The sequence below is a fragment of the Lonchura striata genome, chromosome 12 (assembly GCF_046129695.1).
Source record: "Lonchura striata isolate bLonStr1 chromosome 12, bLonStr1.mat, whole genome shotgun sequence".
Lineage (NCBI taxonomy): Eukaryota > Metazoa > Chordata > Aves > Passeriformes > Estrildidae > Lonchura > Lonchura striata.
Window position 1 is genome coordinate 20,673,272 of NC_134614.1, and position 26,570 is coordinate 20,699,841.

The following is a 26,570-nucleotide window of genomic DNA, read 5'->3' on the forward strand; positions in this document are numbered from 1 at the left end:
TTAAAAATCCAAATTGCAACTATTTCCCCACCAAGGTGACATTTGCAACCACGTACATTTTTTAAAGACCCCCAGGATACAACACATCACTTACTTCCAGCGGGCAGGCATGGCAGTGCCTGGTGAAGGCACGCTGAGTTACACATAAGTATTTAAGAGCAGGATTTGGCTTCAGACTCCGCATGAAGGCAGGAATAGGGAACTATTGTGCTGCCTGTTTTCTCACAGCAGATCCCAGCTAGCTTTGGCTATGGATCCAGCACCGCCAGCCAATTTCAAGGATAAAAAAAAAAAGAGCCTCCGACCCTTTCCTTTCTCTCCCTTTTTGTAATCTCTTGCAGGCACAGCGGCTCCAGCAAGCAGCTCCCCTACCAGCCCAATATTTACACTAAACCACTAAAGGACTTTCTATTATAATGCTATCTCATTGATACAAGATTACTCCTGAACCACATCAAACCCCGCAACACGGTGAAAGGCACAAACGCCGTCTCAAGAAAGAGGCGCAGAGTGGATTATTTTAGTCTCGTTATTTCAACGGCACTTTTTAGATTTATGTAAAAAGTAATGCAATGCTACAGTAAGTGTTTCTCCCCTGGGGGCAACTGAGTGTCTGTATGGATTAAATGTACACGCGTAAACACTTGCGATAGCTAATTACGTTCCTGAAAGTACCCAATTCTTCCCATCTCTTAATCCTACAAAATAAAAACACTTCAAAAAAAAAAATTTCAGATAATCATCAATTTTATCTACTGTCTTTGAAACTCTACAGAGATTTTTCACCTGAGAATCAAAAAGTGTTAAAACTCCTGGCTCTTTTAACTCTCTTTTACAAAAGCAGCATGGATGTAAAAACCCCAACAGAACACAGCACTTGCCATCTCCTCTGGTTGCACAGAACATGAAAGAGTAACCAGACATTTTTTATTCAAATGAAATTATACAATTTTTTTTAATCTTTTTTTTTTTCCTTCAGCATGCAAAAAACCCCACCCTATAGTGAACACAAGCTTAAAGCAATCTTTTCCAATGGACCATTTTACTTATTCTACAATTTCTTACCCAAATTACACAGGTATAATTATTTTGACACTGTAATGAAAAGAAAATGGGATTTGGGCACTGTGGGTTTATCTAATAACACTATTTCTTGCCAGACTTCACAGCACTGACAATCACAAAGAGCCCTGTCCATTCCAATAGGAAATATTTGATTTTACTGTAGGAACATTATTTATTTTCACCAAGTTGCTATTATCAGAAAGGATATGATAGCTGAATAATAAAAATGAAATCAAGAAATTCTGGTGTTTCAAGGCTTTATTTTTTTCTGCTCTCACTTTTGACATTTTCTTCCCCTGGAGAGACAAGATAAAGTGCTGTCATAAATGGGTGACTTTTCTTGTCAAATGACAGATTTGATTCTCCATGGCAACCACAAATCAAGGTGCTAGTCTGAATTAAAGCTTCTCTTAAAAGGCGTCTTTATGTTTATAAAATGAATTTAAATTAAATGGGTATTAGGTACAGTTTTTTACCTCCATTTATTTATTGACTAAGGAGCTCTGTGCTGCGTGGAGCATATTTGCATTTTAAGGAAAGACAACATATTGTACTGGCAGATGCACAAACAAAGCAAGTTACAAGGTCATGCTACATATACTAGTTTACAGTACTATGAATGGTATACAGATGGACAGCAAGCAGTTAAGAGGTACTTAAATACTGGAAAAAGCACAAAAATTACCTAGAGAGTAACAGATGAAGGAAATCTCTCCTCATTTCATAACACTGCTTTCTTCCACACACAGTTAATAGAGAGTCATGTAATTGTCACAAACAGAATGCCAAAAGGGAAAAAAAAATGTAAAAAATCAGATGCTTCCTCCTGTGCCCTTATGCAATCTTACTATAGAGCATGATACGCTCTTACAAATGGTTGTTACCATGACTTTCAAATACCCGAATTTATCCCAGATTTCTAACTTCAACTGCTCTAAAAATTCACTTTCTTGAGGTCACAACACATCTGAATTTCTTTATTCAGAAGATGAGTCAGTGGAGCCTCCTAGTTCCACAATTAACCTCCCTTATTACCTCTTTAAAAAAAAAAAAAAAACAACCTGAAACCCAGGGAACCTAAATTGCACTGTAATACTCTCCTCATTCCATTTCCCCAAAGAAATGGGAAAATCTTTGCACAGACATTGCACTTAAATTTTAACATATGGGTAAAGTCAAATATGTATTTTTACACGCAAGTAAACACTTTCAAAAATGCAGAGCATTATTAAAAAAAAAAAAATCTAAATACTGCAGGTTTGTCAGCCAATTCTCTCGGTTACCAGAGTCGAGTGGCTCCATATTCACTGCCCTTGTAAGCTCTGCCAAATTTGATTTTAAGCTTCCTGAAGTTAAAGAAGGTTTATACAGTATTAACACGAGATCTTCTCACACATTTCTCAAGTTATTACACAGCCTTTTATCCAAAATCACAATTTTAAGCGGCGCAGGAAGGCTTCAGTTCAGCTTCACAGGCAGAGATGGACAGAGGATGTCTTCATCCCGCCGCCGGGCTTCCTGCTCCGCGTCACCGCCGAGTCTTCCAGAGAAGGTGCAACAAAAGGGAGCCACAAACTTGGAAAATCTCTTTACAGCCCAGCTCTGTGCAGGATTTGGCCCCTGCACCCAGCAACTTTGGGACAGCCCCCACCTTGCTGCTGTAAAAAAGCAGCTCAGACACAGATTTTGGGGTCCCGAGCCCAAATTATTGGCACCTGTGTGTTACCCAGAAATGTCCCAATCTAGGAGTTATATCCCATCTTATGAGTTAGGGAGAAATAACAGTCAGGCCTCTCTGGACCAGTGCATAAACACTGGCTACATAAAAATCAAAGGACACTTTGCTAATGTACTACTGTATAAGTAACAACCTCATTAAAATATGACTAATCTGTAGCAGAAATGTGCATTTTATGGGGTAAGCAATTGAATTTCTTACATTTTTATAGTGAGAAAAGAAAAAGAAAATGAGTCTACCTATTTCACTCGTACTGTAACCTGATCACAATGTTTATACATGCCCATCACAGTGCTATATAAATTAAGTCCCAAGAAAGGGTTTGAGAAAATAAAATATGGTTAACTTCAAACAACACCTCCAGCTCAACTCCTGAAAATCCTTGGCACTTCTTGCTAGGCACTTCTGGACATTCTTGAGGTTAAGAGCCTGTCTCCTCGAGGTCTAAATACTGAACTTTTAGGGAAAATTCCCTGAATTACCCACCATGCAGAGAGATAAATGCACATGGAACATATTCTGCAGGCTGCTACACAAGCTGTGTGGTAGGTACTGGAGTATTGTCTGCTAATTAGGGGGATGGAGAGTGATGTCCACACCTCGTGCTTAGGCCTTGTCTCCCTCAGCAGCATCAAGGTGAAGCAAACATGGTTAAGGTTGCTGGTCTGCTGGGTATCTGCAAAAAACTGGGTGGTTTTCTGGGCCCTCAGAGCCAGCTGATAGCATGGGTTTGCTGGATGAGCTCTGAGCCCTGCAGCTGCTAAAATTGTTGTGCAAATTGTATTTTAGAAATAGGCTTTCAAAGAACCTTGTGCCACGGTGGTGTTTGGGACAACCAGCAGCAGCTCTCCACGTCAGCTCCAAGCATTCCAAAAGCAAACATGGCACAGGCAGAAAAACCTTGGAAGTGCACAAATCTGGGGTTCTTGACCTTTTTTGGGGAGTCATGGTATTGCTGAGGCTGCACCAAACCACTCAAAAACTGTGATGTTTTCCAGTTTATCTGGAGTAACTCCAGATACAAACATGGATTTGTTACAGCAGCGATGCAAAGAAGACAACTTGGCTTAAGTGCAGCAGATAAAGATATTTCTTCTTTCTCTTCAAGGTCTGAGCCACTTAGTGGAAATTAGCAGGGCTTTGATTAGCCAACACCTAAAATTTTAAGTGGAGCGAGCTGATGATGTTAAGCCTTCTTTGTGCACTCCATGAGCATTTCTGAGGTGGCTTTTGGCAATTACATTAAATCCTCTCCTTAATTGTTGTGAAGCAGAACAGCTCACCTTTTGTATTACTTCTAATACCTGGAATTTGGTTTTATTGAGCATGAGCCCAGAGCTGGTGATAGTCATAAATTTTACTACTTTAATAGTATGTGTTATCTGACATTTCCTAACACTGAGCTTCGGGGCTTGAGACTGACCAGTCTTGACAGAGATGGATACTTAGCAGAAGAGTTATAAAGGGAACAGCAGAGGCTTCAGTGATATTTTAAGCAGGGAAACTATGCAACATACTTTAAAAAGTGAAAAGACGACCAGGAAAATCTTTGGTTGGTAATCATAGTCAGGAAATGCCAGCAAATGTTTTGAGATGCAAGCTGAAAATGGGAAAGATGTTTAAAGCCAGCTTTGCTACCTTTAGCAGTGAACTATAAAGCTAATCACATATATTTTTGGGGTCCTTAACGTGGACCAGATGGAACCACACTGCACATAAATAAAAAACATTCTCTGGCTTGTGGGCTGGTTTGAATTTTGTTTCATTGGAGAAATGTGGAAGACAAAGTCACCAAGTAGGTTTTAGTCTGAGTAAACCGTGAAGCAATTATCAGAGTTCCAAAATGCATTTTCCATCAGAATCCCTACTGCCTTCTAGTCTTCACATGGAAGTTATTTCAAATCAACTTGAGACCTCATCAGGTCCACACCGACTAAGTTAGAGCAAATTCAGGTGCAGCACCTGCTCCTGAGCTCCTGGGTCCATCTTAGGGGGTTCCATCTACATCCTACTGAATCCTTAAAAAAAAAAAAAGAAAAAAAAGAAAAAAAAAAAAGACATTCTTTTCATCAGTTATTTTGTCAGAAATAGCACTCATTAATTTGGGGAAATTTGATAACAAGCTGTGGAAATACTTGATGCAAACCTGCAAAGTAAATAAACTGAGAATAATCTCAAATCTTTTTTTAAGTTATAAAATTATTTACTTGTTCTGATCTGAGCAAACATAAAAGAATACCTCTCCCAGGCTCCAGGCATTGTTACCATCAATTAACTAACAATTCCATAAACAATAAAAGTATTACAAAAACAGCAGCACATCCACACCTACACATTAGCACCAGTCAGCAAAAACCCCAACAAAAAACTACAAACACCACTTCCTACTCCTTAATTCCCAAAGGAAACTCCACCCCAGCTGCTGCAATCAAAAATACAGACTTAACAAAGTGCCTGCAAGGTTAAGTGGCAATTTTAGGTGTTACTTGGAACAGAAGTAAAACAATTTCAGACACAAGGGTGAGTGTAAGCTGAGAACTCTTCGAATAGAGACTTTTCCCTAAATGACAATTTCTTGCAGAGAATGTGTTCTCAGCTTCAGGATGCTGAAAGGTGAATGGGTCTGGATGAAAAAAGAAAAGAAAAAAAAAATCCAACTAGACAATGCATCACGGACTGACCCCAGAAGCAGCAGAGCTTCCTTGCAGCAGCACAGATGTTTTTTGGGAGAGGGCTGTATGATCACGGCTCCATCACAGAGTGGAAGTGGAGGGACAGCAGGAAAAAGGGATTCCAGCCTGCTTCCTCCCTGCCTCTTCTCCCTTCTGCAAGACCACACTTGCCTCTTCCCACTGGTTTCTCAACTGTTCTCAGATTTCTGTGGGTCAACACAGCACTGCCTTGGCACTCACACAACGCCTGTGAAATCCAGGGAGTCATGCAAACACACCTGAATATGCAACATCTTTTCTGATTCATTATGAATAGGTAGGAGCCATTTTAATCAGGATGGTGAATGTCTCCATTCTTCACTTTGGAAAGTATTCTTTTAAAAAAAAAAAAAAAGTCATCCTGGCTTCCCGTTGCTCCTCAGCTCTCCCACTGATGGTCCAGAGATCCCTAAGCACATGCAGACCATCACTACAGGCAGTCCTTGCTCCTGCCACGAAGTCAGGCAGGCACTGAAAGGGGACAGTGCCAACAACCTGCAGAAATGCAGGCTGAGATGAATTATGCAAATATATCCTCCTGGCAAATGGTGCTTTAAAGTACAGCCTCACTGTTCAGCTGACAGCAACCAGGTCCCTACCTGGTAGTTCTTCTGAGTATCTTTCCTCTATCAAGTTACTATTCTTTGCCCCCAAAAAACACTATGAAAAAATTCAACTGTCCCCTGGGAATTAATGTACATTGTTACAATAAAAGAACCAATTCAGCCTTTAAAACTGTGAAATACAAAGATTTTCATCCTGGTTTAAGTCCAAGTTTCAATACAAACTGAGCTTTGAACACTCCAAGATTTCTTTCCAAGAGCAAGTGATCCAGGGGAGGATCTCCTTCAACATATATGCAATAACAAAGTAAAAAGTACTGACTATGACAGAGGAGGGAGATTTATGAAACACAAGTGTGGGGAAATAATTATTTACCTTCATAACAAGCAGTTTCTTCTTGGGTTTTTCGCCATAAATGTAACTTTCTCCCAACAGCAACTTCTTAAAAGATGTTTGTCAACTTCTGTCATTCACAGATACACCACAAAGAAAAATGTATCTCTCTCTAATGAGATGCACAGCCAAGGACGGTTGTCAGCATCATAGCACCGCTGTTGTGACATGTATTTCATTTTATTCAATGCAGAACGGGGAAGCTGCTAAACCCAGCAGTCCAAGCAACATCCAAATAAGCATTAATAACGTGGTGAACAACTGATCATCACTAGATGGTTTTCAGCAGGATAAAGGGTTTTCCCTGCCCCTTTTAAAAATATCCTCGGAGTTGGAAAACAGAGAGGCAGAAGTTAGGACTGCTGCCTCCCACGATGGGCACACATCTGCAAGTGCCAACCTGAGCCTGTCCTGGTGCACCAGGGATTTCAGCACGGCGCCAGGAGATTGCAGCACACAGCAGGTGGAGCAGGGGGCTCAGGGAGGAGCAATTAACGTGCACTGTGGTTCCCATTTTTCAAGGTAGATGGCAAATTCAGTTTCACAGACATGTACAAATTTGTGTACAAAACCCACTGCATAATACAAGGACATCTGTGTTTACCAAAGTAATCATTATTGTTTAACGCATATTTTTTAGGCCATTAAACAAATAACTTTAGCTCTGATGAACATGGTGATTTTCATGATAGACTTACAAGGAAAAAAATAAAAAGTTCACAAGAAATGTGGAGCTGCTAAGTATTAGGACAAGAACCACAGATTAAGGACACTGCTTTGACCTCACGTATTCTCACCCCCTGCACGCTCAGCCAGCACAGTCCAACAGGGAATTGTGGTTTGCTGCCTTGCATCAGAACCTGAAGTCATCCTTGTGCTGCCTCCTGCCCCAAACTTTGTGGACACCCGCAAGCAGGGCGGGCAGTGCCCCATCAAACAGCACGAGCAACCACAGCACTAAAACTCCATTAATGTGGGACCGAGCCCACCGTCAGGGCTGCACCCACCTCCAGCCCCCCAGAGCTCCGTGCAGAGGACACACAGGTCTTCAAAGCAACCCCAGCACCCTCACAGCCATGGGGAGGCGAGTTCCACCTCCGTTCCCACCCCATCCCTGCTGTACAGCACCACCACCTCTGCCCCACCGCATCCACCCAGCTGTGGGGTCCAGCCCAGAGGGAAGAACATCCCCGAGGCTCGGGGGCTCCAAGGGGAGCTGGAGGCAGGCAGGGCTGGCAGCAGGGCTGGGGGAGCTCAGGGGAGCAGCGAGCCGAGCCGAGACCCCGCTACATGTTCAGTGATTATAAGATTAGTGTGTTTTTATTTAAAGTATTATCCGTTAACATCCCGTATTACAAAAGTAGCACAACAGTATCGACAGACTGTCAATATTAATAGGAGTGTCTAATGTTTTATCAATACTAATTTAATTTCTGTTATCTGCAGGCTGCAGGGCCTTTCTGAAGAAACAGAGGAACAAGAATGAGAAAGCCAAAGCAGTGACATAACAGGAAAACGAGCCATTCCTTCAGCTTCTTGATCATTCAATGGCACCCTGCTGCTAACACAGTTATCCTTGCTGCTTCTTTTGAGTAAAAACACCAAGAACAAAACCCACTGAGGTGTTTTTCTTCCAGTATCACCAGAACCTCCGCAACTCTCTTTTTCTTTTTGGCCAGAAACCATCTTTGCAGAACAGTATTTTTCCTAACTACGTACACCCAAAATCTGTAAAATAAATGTGTCAGACAACAGCAATTACTGGTTGGATGAACAACTCATCCTTACAACACAGAGGTGATTCACAAAGGAGAATTTCTAGACCAGCAAATGACCCAGTCTCATACACACTTTAAAGGGACACATGGAAGATGTTGTTTTTTTTTTTTCATTTTAGGATAAAACTCAAAGACTTGTATTTTAATGAGGTTAAAATAAGTGTCCCCAACAGGCCAGGGTAAGGAGGCTTGTTGGCAAGTCTGCCTGAGGTGGTAGGTGCTGTAAGGGGTAAGGATCCCTGCTCCTTCCAGGGAGATGCTCACAAGACCCAGATCACAGCCCCACCCCTGCACTTCCCATCACTACTAATGCACTTTAAAAGAGAGAGGAAGACAGGTCCACAATGACAAAATGTCAAACTGAACAAAGTAATTGAGCTAATCATGTAAACATTCATTATTACTAATATTAAAATATCCTGTTTTGCATTTTCTTTTTGTGACAGAATGAGCAGCATCTAAGGACTCAGAATTATCATCTAAGAACTGAGTAACAGAGGAAACTGTCTAAAATGAAGGCACAGTATCAAAGAAGAATTTTTCTCTTGCTTTAGCACATGAATGATCCCAACTGCACTTGCTACAAAGCATTAAGTGGGAATGCAGGGGAAAATATTCCTCTCCTTAAATATACTTCAAATAGGTGATTAATGGTTTTCAAACTGCAAAAGAGAGAAGTGGAAAAGAAGGTATTGGGGTAGGAAATTGGCTCACCTCTTGATACTCCATGATGTGTGACCAGTTCCCACAAATGAGTGAATCCTCCTTTCCTCATTAATGAGGCTGCAGATTTCCTGGTTCCCCCATCACTTGTGACAATTTTCAAAGAGCAATGATACCCCAAACTCCCCTGAGAATAAGTCCAGAGGGTGCTGAGAATGAGACAGCGGCTCCAAGATGCCAGAGATGGGCTGGGTGGGTGTCAGACCTTCCCACCATGTCCCTGATGCTGGGCCACAACACCACGGATGGTGGCACCATCCCAATCCCACATGAGAATAAGATGAAGCAATGCTTAAAATGGAGATGGGGGATAAAAATCAACATATGTCGCAATCAAAATGTTGACTTCTCTCCCCTAGACTGTCTGTGTCCTCCCAAGTTCTGCTTGAAATTTCCACACAAAATTCTGCCTTCCAGCACATTTTTGGTGCTGCTCACATCCTCTGTGGTCCCACAGAGTAACAGCAACCAGTGGTTGTGAGGAAGCTGTGTCTGTCAAACTGCTTCCCAGAACCACTGAAAAAAAGGAGGACGGCAGAAAACAAGAGAAAATACTCTGTGGCCTCTGAAAACCAGGGGACTGAGCTGCTCAACAAATCACTCCCAGCCAGTTGGGGATGGAGTCAGAAAAGCACCTTTGAAATAAAAAAAAACAGTGAGGAAGGAACAAGCAAGCAGTGCGAGGGGAAACTAACCCAAGAGTAGTCCCGTAAGTTGGAAAATAAACAAAATTGGGAGTTATTGGACAAGGATTAGTGTTAGAGAGGTAGTTTCCTACTCGGAAATGTGATTTGAACGCCTCATGCACAGCCCAGCAAAGGAATTCAGAGGAGGCAACAGGAATGAATTGCAAGACACAGCAATGTAAGAGCCTGAGACTATGCAAGAAATTGAAGATGAGCTTCTGGGTCTAAGCACCCACCAGGGCAGCCTGAGGAATCTTCAGAAGAGAACAAACCTCTCCAGCCTGCCCATGGGAGTTTGCCTTTGTGTTTTAAGGCTCCAACAAACCCAGCTGATTTGGAGTTACACATACAGTAGCAAAAACATCACTGGAGCCACTGGTTCCCATCTCCAGCTCAAGAAAGGGACAGGAATCCTCACCAGTTCTCTCTTACCTCGCTCAGCTCTTTCTGCTCACTGCCTCCCTTGTCTACAACCACCATTTCTGCAGCACTTCTCCCTCCTCCTCCACCTCTCCCCAAACCTCCAACCCCCTCTCCTCCGTGCACAGGAGGCAGCTCCAAAGGGAGCAGCAGCAGCCACAGCTCATAACTCGCCTAACGAGTGCCAGCCAGAAGTGATTTGTAGGCATCAAGTAGATTATTGTTTTTTGAGAGAGTGGAAAAGAAAAAGAGGGGCACAAGCTTAAGGTGTTGTTGATGAATGAAGATGAAAAGAAGGTTTTAGGGTGAGAAGTGTTTGTCTAGGGTGACCTAAACCGTTCAAACCTCATTTGATAGATGATGGACATTTATTCCCTGCTATGTGTCACTTCAAAGTCTGAGGTTTATATTAAACAAGAAGTCTTCTCCTTCTAAGTTGTTCATCAGTTTTTTCCCTGGAGTTTATCACACAGAACAATACTTGGAAATGTAATCACATTTAGTTTTCTAATAAAGTTATCTGGTCACTAGTAGTACATATTAGAAAATGCACTTTATTGTTTTTCATTATGTAATTGTGTGCTTCATTGCTTTTCATCTGTTTTCCCTTGCCGTGGGAGGAGGCATGGCCCAGGAACACAATTTTTCTGGGGATGATGTTCTACAGGCAGAATGACACCACAACACCCCTGCTGCCCAGTGCCACTGCCCTTCCCTCCCCTCCCTCCCCACAGCAAGAACCAGGTTCCCAATAAAGCTGAGGTATTTTCTGCTCTGAGGTAAGGCAAACCCAGCTTTTCCACCCCACAAGGCCCTACTTGGAGAAGCCATCAGCAGCAAATACTTAAAAGTAAGCAAGGACATGAGGCCCAGCCACAGCTTTAATCACAAAGAAGAGATTTTTGAAGTCTTGCATTCAAGTCACCCGTGGTACTTTCTCCCATGCCTTTCTCTGGATCTGGATTTGCAACCTGTGAAAGTTGATGTTTGGAAAGAAATCATCTGTATCATGAAATAACTTTTCCCCAAACAGCCAATGGCACTAATAGTTTTCAACAGGGGTTCCTCCTGCTAAAAGACATGATCATTCCATTATAAATGTTTACATTCCTATGCATTTAAAACAAACATATTATGCTAATAAATTATGGAAAAACTGCACTTGATGGGACATGTTCTTGTTTAATATTCACACATTGCAGCATTTAACCACAGGGTAAATTTATTCATTTACTACATCTATTCCTTTAAATGTGTCCCAAAAGTTGTCTTCTCAGCACTTGCTCACCAAGATTGCTGTGAATATCAGTTTTTGAGTTTTAGATCCTCTATTAAGAAGAAAACAACATGGATTTACTGAAACCATATTGCTCCACCAGAGTGTTGATTCTCACAGGAGCAAAAAGCATCTCATGCTAGTCCTAGCCCCAAGCAAGGACATCATCTCTTCTCTCTGTCTTATTCAGAAAAAAAAAAAGGCCACTGCCTTTCATTTGAGATGCTCTGGTCTACCACACCCAAGCACACAGACCTCTCCCCATCAGCAGCAAATTTCCACTGCAGCCCTGCTAAGCTCTTGAAGACCTCACAATTTGTGCACCCAACATCAAAGTCAGAAGTTTGACTTATGCTCCATCAAGTTGCTCCATCTCACTACACTTTTAGAGCTTAAAAAAATTATCAGATTCTACTGAATTTCTCTCTACACAGCTGCATCTCTAATGAACCCTCATAAAAGTTAAAACTTATATTCAGTAATCATATGCAATTGAAACATCATAAAATGAGAAGTCAAGGAACTGTATGTGGGCTGCAATGACTTGTCTTATTGTATTCATTCCCTTAATAAATATATCTTAAAAATAACCTCACAGTCACACATTTGCAATATAATATAAAAATAACACTGGATTCAAATTATTAAACAGGTAATTTAATAGAACAAGAATTGAAATGTAGGACAGTGTGCAACTTTATGCTATAGGAATAAGATGATTTTAGCCAACACAACTATTTTTCTTTTTTGCATTATTTCTGCATTTATAATACTACAACATCCACATAACCTTGACACCGTAGTCACCTTAGTAACAAACAAGTGTAACATTCACTTATAATTGAAATCCCAATAGGGTGTTTGATTCAAGTAAAACAAAAATCAGAGGTCCCTACTCTGCTGTTTTTTTCTTAGTCACATAGACATTGGCTAAAAGGATTTAAAAACAGATATATTTGTACACTATTACATCTACAAAGCAGAGGCATTTAATTTTAATTTAACGCTAAATGGAAACAAATATAACACCTTTAAAAGACACGATGCTAAAAAGAGAACAAATTATTTAAGTTCTGGACCAGCACAGCTTGGAGAATTCACACCAAGTAAAGGCCAGATTTAAACCAGTCTTACAGCCAAGAGAAGGAGCTGTTTTGGGGACATTGGACCAGCAGAACTGGGCGTGTAGAGGACACTCTTCACTGTGCCACCACAGCCCAGAACTGATGGGGAGGAACATCCCCACCATGTCAAGCTTATGCTTTGCATAGCTGATTTCATTTAAATTGGGCTGTTTTGCATGGAAGAAAAAGGGCAAAGGTCCCAGCAGTGCCCAGAAAGGCACACTAATATGCTTGGTCATTGCTTAGCAATGGTCAAGACCAGACACTTCAGAGAAAGGTACAAGAAACACCTGAACTGAGAGTTTTCACCTCTGGAAACAGGACTTTCTGCCTAACCCTTTGTTAGCTTTGTCCTAAACCAAGATAATTTATACTCTTCCTAACTTGTAAGATTAAATAAAACTGCTCCTACTCAAGGTACCTGCAGATGTTTGCAATTACCTATAAACTTAAATTCTCTTACTGTTTCACACTTAGTCCTTCATAGCTGAGATTTAGAGTTTTACTGAATGATTATCTGCTTGAGGGACAAAACCTAGCCTCAACCGTCTCTTTGCTCGTGTTGGCCTTGCTCTTTTCACGGCTCCAGAAGAAGGAACTCTGTGCTCCTGCAGAAGCTCCAGCCCTTCACCAGCCCAGCCACAAATCCCTCTCGTCAAGGGCTGCCATCTGCCTGGGCTCCGTCCCACCCCTCACACTTTTATCAAGTCCCTGATGAGCATGATTCAATTAACGTCGCCTGAGAAGCCACTCCACCACAAATGAGAGGTGACAAGGAGCTGAGAGAGGAGCAGGGGGACTCAGCAAGGAGCAGCTGGGCCAGGGGACACGGCAGAACTGCTACTGCACGTGGCAAAGTGGGCTTGAGCCACCCGTGTCCAAGGGGTGATGGGGAGGAGAGACAGAATCTGGAGAAGTGAGATTCTTAGAAAGCTCTTCCCACCCTGCCACTGGAAAGACAAATTGGAGGCAAAAACATGAGTTTTACTGGGTTATTCCATCATCAAGTGCTTTGCCTACACATCACCCAGAGTACACATCACCTTGCTGGGGTTAAGGGGATGCCCACGGGCCCCACCAGGAGATCTGTGCCCAAAACAGCTGCAGGAGTGGGCTCCTTCTGCTGGTGGGAACAAGGACTCAGCTAAATGTGGAGGGCTACAAGTTTCTGCAACAACATGCAAGTCTCCAACATGTGGCCCGTAACGTAGCTGTTGCCATGGTAAAAAATTCATGTTTAGTGAAAAGTGTTAAATCTTGTATCATAAGTTAAATCAGCTGCCAAGACACATTTTCACAAGTAGGGGAATTTTTGTCTTTTCAGAATGGAATGTTTTTCAGTTGACATTGATTTTTCCCTAAAATAAGTCCCCCAGAAAGGAAGCCAATCACACGTGAGGCAGTCCAAGAGCTGAATTACTCTACTCCTTCTCTGAATCATCAACAAGTGTTGTGTGCTAGTGCATGTGTGTGTACAAATGCACTGTAGCTTCATAAATTCCACCCTCTTATACAAATCGGCAGTTATACCATTTATTCAGAATATTAAAGTAATGATCCCAGCAGAAACACCAATATTTCATGTCTTGGGTGAGGAGACTTCAGCAAGTAACTTTTCTAACCAGGAATCAACTCAAAAATTATGTTGCCCCAGACTTTTCACAAATACAAGACTGAGTCTGAGTATACAGTTGTTTATGTAGGTCAAGGACAGAAATAGTAAGAGTACACTTATTTGTTTTTATGTTTCTTGCTCAGTATTTCAAAAGAGAACATCTTTAATACAATTTCAGAAAGAGAGTCAAGGTTAGAATTACTGCAGAATTAGCAAAAACCCAACAACAGCAAAAACCCAAACAAAAAAAAATCCACATAAAAATAACATCCCAACAAAACCCCAATCACAAAACAACTTGTTACTTTTATTCATTTTAAAACTATTGCAAGGAAATCTGGCTGATACAAATCAAGACTGTATGTCCTTTTTGTCCTGAAATACTCAAATTTGGTTCATTCTAGCATCTTATGGTTAATCTTCCATATTTGCAGCAGAATGCATTTCCAGCAGGAGGTTTTCCCACTGACACACCCAGGGAGGAGTCAGCACCAGAACAGCTCCTGCAGAGGGGTCACTGCCCTGCTGGACAATGCAGACCCCTTGGACAACATTGGGTTTTCCTTTCCCACGTCTCTCTTCAAGCACCACAAGCTGGATTTCAGCCACATTGTGTCTTCTGCACTTTGCCCAACAGATTCCCTTCTTTTTTACCTGCTTGCAAGTAGCAACAGCCAGCAGCCAGTCACATCCTTGTTTCTAAGTTAAGAAACACTTCTGATTCCTCCTCCTCTCTCTAATTATTGCTCCGCGATCGATTTGCCGTGCGCCATGCCAAATTCGCACCTTAGCTCCTCACCTCTAGTCAGTAAAACTCAAACTCTCCTCCCATCTTCTCCACAAAAGACATTTTCTAGGAAGCAAGCTCCTGCTTACGCTCTCTTGCCTCCCTCCCTCCCGCTCTCTCTCTCTCCTGAAACCAGCTCTTCGGAAAGGCTGGAGCATATTTAGCCCTCCCAGCTCTGCTTGTCTCTTTCTTTTATTTTACATGGTTCAGCGTTCACATTCTGCTCTCATTCTGCCTTCTCTCCTTCTTTCTCTGCTCCGGTGCTACAAAAAGACATCTTCTGTGACACCTTAAAGAAAAAAGGTCCCTGAATTAACGTGACTTGCACTGCGTGGTATTTTCAGACCTCCCATTTGCTAATGTTGCAAACACAATTAGGAAGTCAGGGGAAGAGCTTACAGGAGCAGATGAAAGCTGCAGAGATAAAATGGAAAGCTTTTACCTGCCAAGATCTCGGGTTAGGGTTCTAGGTTGCCCTCGGATCTAACAAAGCTATAAAAGAGCCATATTAAGGAGATGCACGATTGCATTGCTGTAAATACCGAGCGTGGCTTTTTCCATCCTCCTAAAGACATGGATTTTTGCTTCCACAATTTGCAAGCTGGTAGCCATAGGTGGTTTAAATTCTTGGTATTAAAAAAAGCTCAGAGCATTACTGACAATTAAAAACAGCTTTTACACATGCACAATAATGCTTCTCATGCTTTAAAAAAAAAATAATATGCATATCCATATTACCATCATAATAAGTGCCACAGAGTGACATGATATGATTGAGTATAATGGTTCCTTTGGAGCCATTATGGTCGATCAGTAAATAATACACTTTTGAAATTGTCTAACTACATATTTACACTTGTCAGCTCTCATACACTTCAGTGACAGAATTTAAAAGAAACACTGTAAAAAACTGTAAGAACATTAAACCACAAAAACATTATGCTGAAGTAGTATTAAGGTTTGACTTAAACCCACAAAACATGGAAATTTCAGGTTAAGACAAATTCCCCCAAAATGACACTGTCTTTAGCTCCCAAGCTGTGCCCAAGTGCCTGCTGATCCAGGAAAAGCAAGGGATGAGGCAGGAAGGCAGGAGACCTTGGGGTCGTGGTGGTCCGTGTGAGAATTAAGCCACTGTGGAGGGTTCTGGCCACCAATTTAATGAGAAATCTCATGGGTGAGAATCAACCTGCCAGCAGTAATTCAGCTGCTCAGCAGAACAGCATTTCATGATATTTTATATAAACAAAACCCAGGCCTTTCTCTGTTTATTCAGAAGAAATTCCCAATTAAGTTGAGAAAAAATTAGTCTTCATTTGTTTCAGAAGAGGCCCCTTTGAGACACTGGGAGTTTTCCCTAGCTGCAACACATGGAGAAAAACTTCAGGCTTCGACCCTAAAATGGCATTGCCAAAAAAATATGCTAAACAAACATGACAGTGGATCATTAATATCCCAAAGATTCACTCCATGTGGGGAAAAAACAAGACTGGGAAGGAGGATGTTTTTTCAACAGTAAAATAATGGGTCTGGCGATGTCTTTTTTAATTGATAATTTTGTGTCTCTTGTTCAGCTGTAGCCACTTTTGCTCCGAGCAGTGGTGGCAGCAACTTTATTGGTTCCAGTAGAGCTCTGCTGAAAACAATAAGCATCAAGCTCCCCAGTGCCATCTGTCTTTCTGTGAGGGTCACATCCTGCTGCCCTGGAATCAAGGGGATATTGAATGCTTGGGAGCTGTCAAGAGCAGCCCCAGCCCCACGGCACCTCCTTTGCAACAAAAGGACCCCAAACACTTCAGATGCTCTGCACTGAAACCCTGAACCAGACTTTAAAAAGCAATGATGGATATTTTCCAAGAGCAAAGGTCTTCCTTTCATATATATCTATATCTGTATCTATCTCCTTGCTCAGACTTATCTATTACCTGGCTTGTGAGAACAAAATCCATAAAGGCTTGGCAGGGCAGGCTCTTGAAGTTGTTTGAAGACACAACCACCACACCCCTGTCAAGAGGGAATTACAGCTCAGTTTTATAGTCAACTCTCCCCTCGACTGGCTGATGACAGAGCAGCCTCCCTCCACGCTCAGCATCTGGGATTTTACAGCCGCTGTATATAAATGGGATTTTCATGACAAACAACTCTATATTCGGTTTCCTTGTATATCTGAACGTGAGAACGATCTCTTAAGGCTCTGCTGGGAAGAAGTATTAATGAAGACAAAGAGCATTTCAGGCTGTTCCCCACTGGAGCATTATCATGATGACAGTATAAAGACTTTGTCCTACAGCAGTACTTGAAGTCCACATCTCCTCCCCACGCAGCAATGCAGGACCCCCCTGTGTGCCTGAGCCCCCAGCCCCCTCCTCAGCATCCCACCACCCAGCCCACCTGACGAGGACAGAATCTGCCATCAGCTCGTAGAGCTTCCTCTGCTCTCTCATTTCACAAGGCCTCCCTGGAGATATCTTCTTTTGTCTAAATATTATAAACCAGGGTAAGATGAAGACTTAATAAACCCTGTTGCCTTTTGCCTTTGCACAGTGTCTGTCTCCTCTCACCCAATCTCACAGCTCATGCAAATGTCAGAGCCAGAACAGTTTCTACATCTCCTCGGGTCGCCCCACAGTGAAACCAGCAAAGGTAAACAAACTACTGAAGTCTGGGTATTTTTATTTCAGATGGCATGTAAATCAGTGGATGAAAGCTGGGAATAAACTGGCAATATGAGGGCAGTTTATTTAAGTTTCCTCCCCCAGCTCAGTGTTCCCTCAATGTAATATAGCGGACATAACCCTACACTAAGGGAAAAAAAGGAAAAACCCAAAGAGATATAAATATTTTCTCCAAAGCAAAAAACTCTTCCTTCAAAGTGTTTGGCCAACTCTTACAGAAACAGAGAAGCATTTCCCTACCAAAGGCAAAATTTTCACCTGTAGGAAATCCAAGGGAGACCAAACACCACCTCACGTGCTCCGAATGGGCACAGGGTTCATTGTGGGACAGCCCAAGGAGGAGCCCAGACACCAAGAGAGCTTGGGATGGACACAAGCTCCTCATGGGAGCAGCAGAGCCCGGGATGCAGAAGGTGCTCTCTTCCTGCTGTACACGTACACCTCTTCTCAAACAACAGCCAGAGCAAGAGCTTCCTCCAGAGACTCCAATCAGAAAATGACTGGTCCCATGTAGAGCTGAAAGCCCTTGGACAGAAGGGTTTTTAAGAGCAGGAGCTCCAGCTGCCACCTAATTGTCTGACCAGTGGGTGCCCCAAACCCACAAGCTCCTCACACCATTATCTCCTGGCAGAAAGGTGCTACGTGCCCCCACTCTTCCCTCTCTGACTCCTTGCTTAAAGCTTTCTGGCTGCTGGTGAGGAAATGATTCTGCCTTGCTCTGACTTCCTCTCCATCACCTCCCTGTCTGTGAGGACTGGTGAGAGAATGTTTCCACTGCTCTTACACTTCCACATCATCCATTTCTGAGGCCCTTATAGGAAAAAAAAAGGCTGTCTCCCATCTGCTGCTGGTGATAGTTTTGTCAGATAATAGCACAAAGCAGTTATGATCCTGTGAAGCTGTTACCAATACCCAGAGGTATCTGAATTGCAGCAGAGGCAGATCATGCCTGCTGCATTCACCCACCAATGGGCAAAGCCTGAGCAGCATCTAAGGGACCTATCTACTCAAGAGAATATCACTACTTTAACCTGCCATGAGCAGTTGTTTGGCTTCTCTGATTTTCTGCATGCACATTGTATTTTTTTGTATTTTAAGTTAAAACCTGCTGAAATTTGATAGTTCCAGACACAACAGTGCCAAGGAAAAGGAGCCTCTGGTCCCTGAGAGGGACTTCTTTCCATGCTGGCTTGACACATAAAATCTGCTTCTTCAATTATGTCTTCCTTCTTACCTAGACATGACGGTGTGAAAACATAATAAAAGCTCTCAGAAAAGAAGTTCAAGGAAGCTGATGAAGTATTTTTCAGACCCCATAAATACTTTAATACCCAGATAGCCACTTGAACAACCCAGTTCTGCCCCCGTGCCATGTTGGTGACTGCAGGCATTCACGCCTTCCCAAAGCACCTCAATCTCCAACAGCCTAAAAACTGCCCTGAGCAATAAAAACAAAGCTGCTGCCACACAAAACTCCAGCTGCAAGCCCCACTTTGCTCTGTCAGCACTCTGCATCCAGAGAGGTACAGGTGCTTTACAAGAGTATGTAGTACACACACCTGCAAACTCACAACTTCACACGCCCCACAGCATCTCTGCTGTGCTACTCCTGGTTCAAAATATCCCTCCAAGCATCTCGAGTATCAACGAGGCAATTGTAATCATGCATTCACAAACTCTACCGAGCCAGGGCACAGCCTTGCAGATAAAAGCTCTGCTCAAGACTTTAAATTTACCACCTTCCCAAAGCAAGATCTTTTCCTGTTACGTGATTTATTGGAATAATAGGTACTGTTTGTATGAAAAAACAGATTACTTGAAAAACTGTCCCAAGAAATCATTATAGATGTAGAAAAGCCAGGGCTTGCTCTATTGCCACAACAAAAATGCTCCATTTGTTTTTCTAAATATAAAGCAATGAAAAATACCACAAATTTGGTCAGGACAGAATTCTGCACTAAAGCCCTCATTTTAGGTGTGAGAAGATTTTTTTACTGAGAAGGCGTGAAATTCCCCCTTCTCCTGGTGATGAGAAATGCCCCGATGCCCCAGCTCCTCCAGGACATAGCCAAAGTCGAAATAATTTTCAAAACTAATATGTACACTGAGTAACATGGTTAACATCATCCAATGAATTTAGATCCACCTACACGGTATAAATATATCTAGATAAACTGTCACCTTCAGCAGAATTCATTAAAATAATGTTGTATCTTCCTTGTTAAATGTAATTTTTTTAATTGAAATTTAATCTTACTGCATTATTTGGTAGATTTTTAATTGACATTTGTAGTAATTAATTGGTAAGCATTACAGCTTTGTCTGAAGAATTTAAAACTAAATTTGACATCGAGATTGGCCAGCCACTGCTGTGAGGTGCCTGCTGGGAGCATTTCATCATCCTCCCAGCCCCTCCTGCTGATCAGAGGTGGGAGATGATGGTCTCTTTCTTACAGTCATGAATTACATTACTAATGTATTCCATTACCACCACGCAAATGTCATGTTAATTCCTGATCATCATCAAGTCATACAATGGTTTCCACGCTGGCACCCAGCCAATTAGCGGTGTGGAAAAATATTCCGCCAATTATATAACTTGAATTAGGTTAAGGACTCAAGAGAAAGCAAAATAAATGCTTTGAAAATACTTCTGAGATAAAATGTAAGTTGACACTGTCTTCATGTGCTATAGCCGATGTTATACAATCTGATAGGCAGCTGCCAACATTCATAACTGTTTATTAAATCTAGCCTCTCTTTATGGTGGCAGCTAAGATCTGTATTTTTACCAATATTAGGTTCACTGTGTTATGAAAAAAGACCAAAATACTTAGGAGCATTCACACCAGCTTATAAAACTTACATTATGTACTTTATTAAATTGTTAAAATTACTTCTTCTCTCCTCCCCCTGCCACAGAGAAAGTTCCACGGACAGAAAAGTTTCAGAAAAACCAAGTCTTTCTGGAGCCACTGATGCCACAAGGAGCAAGGGAGATCCTGCAAGGACAGAAGTGACATCTCCGGGCTGCTGCCACCTCTCCCTCCGAGCAACTCTGCCAGGGATGCCAGGCTGGGCTCCTGGAGCTCCCCCACCCCATTGACACCCACCTGGGTCAGCACAACCTGGGGGAACCCACTGACAAACCCCTCTGGCTCTTCCTCCCTGGGTATCACAAGAAGCACCACAGGGCAAATCCAGCCCTTTTTGTAACCAGGAGGCAGAGGGAGGACTGAAGCAGGAGAGGGGCACTGTTAGGAAGATCCCCACAATCCACGTGGGAAGGGCAGGGACACAGCAGGTCCCTGACGTGCCATCTTCTCGGTGTTCAGCACCACCAGGCTTTTAGTACCACCCCATTATTTTGATTTGTTCCGTTCTTAACTCAATTTATCCTACAAGCATGGTTATCTCCAATTTAAAAACGTACACAGCACCAGCTCCTCGACTTTAAAAATTCATAACTAGGAGCAATTTGTTAAAACCTTTTATTGTATCTTTCTCATTTTCCGAGGTGCTGCAATGAGGCCATTTGCTGTTCTGGCTGCTCACCCCAGATGACCTTTGCCTGCCATAAAATGGTATACAACTAAACTCTCTGCTTTAAATAAAACCCTTGCCTCTTCCAAAGGCCCTACGTATTCAGTCAACACAATCAGCAGAAACCACATTTGGCTACTCAATAAGCTGGAAACCTTTAAGGCGGTGAATGAATTCCTGACATCACCAGGGACACTCGAGTGGGGAACAAGAGAGACGGCCGAGAAGTGGCTCTTGCTGCAGCTGGAGAACGGATCACTCCTTTAAGCTGAACTCTCAAGGAAAACGAGAACAAAAACTGAATTAGCTCGACACGTACCCTCTGCAGTCAGCACATTGCTAGGCAACTTACCATCTCTTGATAGAATTATGGTGGAGGGCTGGTCGTACATCAGGGTTAAGATGAACACAAGCACCAGTTTGGGCCAACTGCTCCTTTCCAGTGGGAATGTTCAATGCTTGGTCATTTCCTATTATTATTCTGCAATATTTCCTAGGCACCTAGAGAGTCTAATGCATTCAGAAGGTATTTTAAAGCTATTATGTGACATGAAAATTTTAAGATAACTGGAAGTAAGTGAATTTTAGGACGAGTAGCGAGAGTCTTTTTCTTTGTTCAAGCCAGCATTTGGAGGGAGTTAACAATCCTTCTTCTCAGTGCTTTTATTTTTTAATAGTGAAGGTATCCAGAGGGCACGTTACTTCAACACTTTTTCTTTACTCTGGATGCTGGCTGGCCACAGCTCCACACCTCCATAATTCAACCTGGTATTTCAAGTGGATGCTTTGAAACACTCAGGTCCTTCCATCTGCCACCCTGAGACCAGACACAAAGTGCCATTACAAGCAGTGCCACGGGGCTGTCACAGCACCCAGAGATGGCACACTTCACCCATGCCAGCCTTAGAAGGGCCTCTACCTTATAACTATACCTGGATATTGAGATTCTGACCCCAGGCATTATTTACATTTACTAAAGAGGCATTAAGCAAATGCACAGAGGGCTTTAAATCGAGGCATGTACCTTGCATATAACCCCACATTTCCCATGCATACTTTATAGGCACAAAGAAATAATTAATTACCTAACCACCGTGATTAAAATCAATTGATTCCTATGCGACAGAGCAGCGAGAAATTTTTGCATGACTGGAGAAGTCTGGAATTTGTCCCTGTTTGGGGATCTCGGTCATATCAGTGAGGCTGGTAATTCAGACATGAAGGAAATGGTAAGAATCCCTCTCCTCTATGCACACTTTGAGCTGCCATATGGGTTTATTCAACTGTTTACTATACCAGTCGGTAAAAACTGAACAGCTATTATAATCTTTGCTAAATGACATGGTAATTATGCTACCTCTGGAAAAAAAAAAAAAAAAAAAAGGAAACCTAGAAAAAAAAAAATCACAATTCACTGATGTACGAATTTCTCGGGTTTTATAATCTTTGAATTGAGATGCACTTTCCAACACACTGAGGGATATTAAATATATAATAGAAACCTGAATTTATTTAAAAAAACAATTTGTGCTCCCAATTCCTACACAATTTAATTATGCAGATTTCCTGGGTTTGAAAGATTTCTTACACAGACTTCACAGTTTTGCTGCAGAATGGGATGATTCTTGTCTTCCCAAACTAATATTGCCCCTCCTCTCCCCCCATTATGAAGAGAGGCAATCAGGAGGAGGCAGGTCAGAGGAGTGGGCATGGAAAGCTCCCCATGCCAGGTTCCTGGTGGATGGGGACAGCTGGAAAAGGCACAACCACCCCCTGCATGGCACAAAAGGGACATGGGGGCTTCTTGGGGGGGTAACCCCACCAGGAAAGGTGACTGGCCCTTAACAGAGAAGAGGTCTCATTGCAGCATCCTCTTGAGCTTGATCCAAACAGGCTTGAAGGCTCTGTCCCCGTGTCGCCCAGGCTGGGCAGCAGCACCAAGGCGAAGCACACGCCGCAGGACAGCTCTCCTGTGTACCAGTGACACCATTTTGTCACTGGGATGCAAGTGCAGCAAGTGCTGGAGCTCATTATCTGCTGGCAATGGCTCCTTTGAGAATCCACCATGTGACACATGATGGCAAGGAGACCATATCCATATCCATATTTCATCACAACACAAATTGCCCACGTAAGCTCGGTTTAGATCCTGTCTGTCTGCAAGGCTTCAGTTCTGGGCAGTAGCTTTGCCTGCAGGACTGAACTCCAGGTTCCCCACCAAAGCCCTTACAGTTCATAGAATTTGGGGGGGATGAAGAGGAGAAACAAAGGAAAGGAGTATTTTTTTTTTTATATAGGTAATATTTGATATTTCTACTATTTCATGACAATGAAGGTTGCTTTGGGTTTTTTAAGAATAGTGGTGACTTGCCTGTAAACACAGACAATACAACTCCCTCCCACCATATTAAAAAGGGGAGAAAAAAATGAGGGGAAGATAATTTGTAAGAAAGGATAAGTGAGAGTTATTGCAAACTCAGGCTTGACAACTCACCAGTTTTACTTGCAGGCATCACACATATCCATTCATGACTCAGGGCAAATACAGGAAAGGATTGGAACCCTTCTCATGGCAAATGTGTCTGGAAGCAGGAGTCACTCAGAAAAAATGTTCTCAGGAGACTGAAAGACAAAAACATGTTTTAAAACTTCACTCAGTTAGAATCATATCAAAGCTTATAGTTTTCCTTTGAAAGTAAAAGGTGGTTATAAATGCTGGAGCTGGGGGGAGCATTACAGAAGCATGTCTATGTATCAAACTATCACACAGCAGACTCTATTTGGCTTTAAATAAAACCAAAACTTACAATATTAAGAAAGGTTTTTAGAGACAAATGCTTATTTCACATTTGCAACGTGCTCCTCCGACAGGAGAGCTTATGTTCCTTCTAAATACCAAAATGTGTCACCATCCAAATCCACATGCTGCCTGAAAACATTGTACTGAGCACAAAATCCAGATACTTTAACCTACTTTGCATTATCAAAATATAACACTCTCTGAATTTCTGAACTATTTACTCTCTGTCTTCACTCACTGCATCCTGATTAAACCTTAATAAAATGTAGAACCTCTTGTTAGCATTAATCTTTCCTCTGAGATAAGGAAAAACACATATAAAAACTATTTGATGTTCAGGGTGGAAAGGCAAAATTTGCAAACATCAGTTAAGAAATACCAATTAGTATGTTTTTTTCCCCAGCTATTAGTAACACAGATTGAGCTTAAGTTTAGCTCAGAGGAATCTGCTCCCTGTACAAATGAAACACCCATTTTACTAATAAGGGTATTTTAAAATAAGATGTATAATATCTTCACTGATACAGCATCTGCACTGAGTAACAACTCATACTCAGAAATACAACCAGAGGTGTTCCCAGGGCTGTTCTGCATCACACCTAGGAAACCACATGGGATTTAAAGAGCAGCTGTGGTGCCTGCCCAAACTGGGGAAGGGCACGCTCTGCCCTGATGAATGCACCAGCACCTGGGAGAGCCTCTGCTCCCAGGACCTCCACACAACAGGGACCTGCACCATAAACCCCAGGGGACAAAGCAAACCTTGCAATGGAGAAAAACATCTTGAAAAACTCGAAAAAGTATGAAAGCAAAAATCACCGGTGGTGCTTCTGAGCCCTTCATTCCCCAATCCTCACCCTCAACAGCATCCCCAAGGCAGTGGCTGCTCCCAGCCTAACCACATCCACCAGCACTCTGACAGTGGCAAGTACCATCCCCAGATTAATCTCGTGGAGTTAATTATTTTGGCAGTCCTTCCTGAGGAACATTTGGACTCTCCTGTCTTAGCAACAACTGCATGAAATTTTGTAAGACAAAATCCAAGTACTTCTCTGGCCCTGGGGCTTTCTCCTGTTCTTTGCTGAATGTGCAACGGCTCAAAGATCACAAGGGTTCACAAATCTAAATATAGGGCCTATGTGACCCTATTACAAAACTGTGCTACACAATAAAAATAGATCCAGAAGGGGTTTTTAAACAGCATTTATGCTAAAAATTACTTCTTTCTCAGAGACTCTGAAATACCTGCAAACCAAAAGTGACCTGCATCTTGCACTGGTTGTATTTTATTCATAAGGGGCAGAACACTTGAGAGAAGCAACAGAGTCGTGTCAGAAACACACACCCGAGCCTTGCTTTATTGCTGTGCTTGATGACAGATATGCAGATTGGTTTGTAGCTGAGCAGAGAGCTGCATCTACATATGTTGGGACAAGATTTCTCCAGCTGACCTGCTGCAACACAGAATTCAACTAATCTTTATCCATGACACATCTGTAGGGCAGGAAAGTATCATTAGCACTCTTTAAAAGATGAGGAATCGAGGCTCATTTTAGCTAATGCTTGCTCAAAAAATTAATGTTCGAGACTTTTGAAGCAAAATTATTGTCTAAATAATATATGTGGTGTGCAGAGGATGAGGGCTACAGTGTACAGAAGCACTGTCCTCACCTGCAGATGACTCCTCACATCCCTTCTGAACATAAGGAACATCCTGGCACCCTTGTGCCAACAAGCAGATTTGGAAGCTGAGAGAACTCCTACCTGAGGAATAAGAGGCAGCACAGGGAGGAGTCAAAGACATTCCATCCAGCTTGCCCTGAACTCTGACAGTGCACCTGGAAAAATTGATGCTTCTTACACCATCAAAAACTGACCTCACTCCAAAAAACATTTCTTCAGCCAGGTTTCCCAAGGGAACAGAGCCTTCATGATCACCATGTACTTTCTGCACCCTGCCCCACCTGCATCCTTTGAATCCCTTGGATTAATGGGAGCAGAGAGCTCCCAAAGACACAAGTTCTCACGGCATTAACTCCAGGGCTTGCCCCACCGGTGGCCTCCAAACCCCTGGGTCGGCTGTCTCCAGGAGCCAGCTGGCTCCAGGCAGCAGGAGCAGCCTGCCAGGAGGGAGCCCAGCACAGCCCAGGGGCACACAGCCAGCTCAGGACCTCAGTGCTGGAGAACCTGGAGAAACAACCCATACTGCTGGGGGGAAGGGTGGAGGAGCGAGAGGAACAGATTATAGATCGGTTCTGATAAACTCAAGCCTTTAATGATCTACCCACACACTCGAGTTCGATCTGGCATTGACAAATTGAAGCTTTTAATGATGTGCCCACACAGTTGAGTTGGCCACTCCTCTTCCACAACTTTCACAAAAATAGCATGCTGGGTTAAGCACACAGAAACTCTAGTACTGCTGCAACATGAGCAAAACCCTCGATCAGTTTTTGGCAAACCCTCCCCAAAAGATTTTTTTGACGGGGCCTCCATTGCAGCCCTCTAACACAAACCTTCTGCACTGCCCTGCTCCCATACGGATTCTTCGAAGGCACCAGCTCGATAAGGGGCAATGAGATGCAGCAGCTTTAGCATAACTGAAGCACAAAGTCAATCAAACCTTGAAACAGGAATCTGGGCTTCATTAATTCCAGCAATCACAACGTTTT

At 42.6% G+C, this 26,570-nt stretch overlaps 1 protein-coding gene across 13 annotated transcripts in view; it reads right to left on the reverse strand.

The window, feature by feature from the left end:
* The window catches only part of FOXP1 (forkhead box P1), a 380,080-nt gene that overhangs the window by 310,983 nt on the left and 42,527 nt on the right, over nucleotides 1–26,570 (reverse strand). For 12 of the 13 annotated variants that reach the window (XM_077786176.1, XM_031505960.2, XM_031505961.2 and 9 more), the window contains exon 2: nucleotides 23,593–23,720. The gene's annotated coding sequence lies outside the window, so the exon portion shown is untranslated. Of the gene's footprint in view, nucleotides 1–94; nucleotides 114–23,592; nucleotides 23,721–26,570 lie in introns of those variants that run through there. The other variant, XM_077786180.1, reaches the window with a different exon arrangement.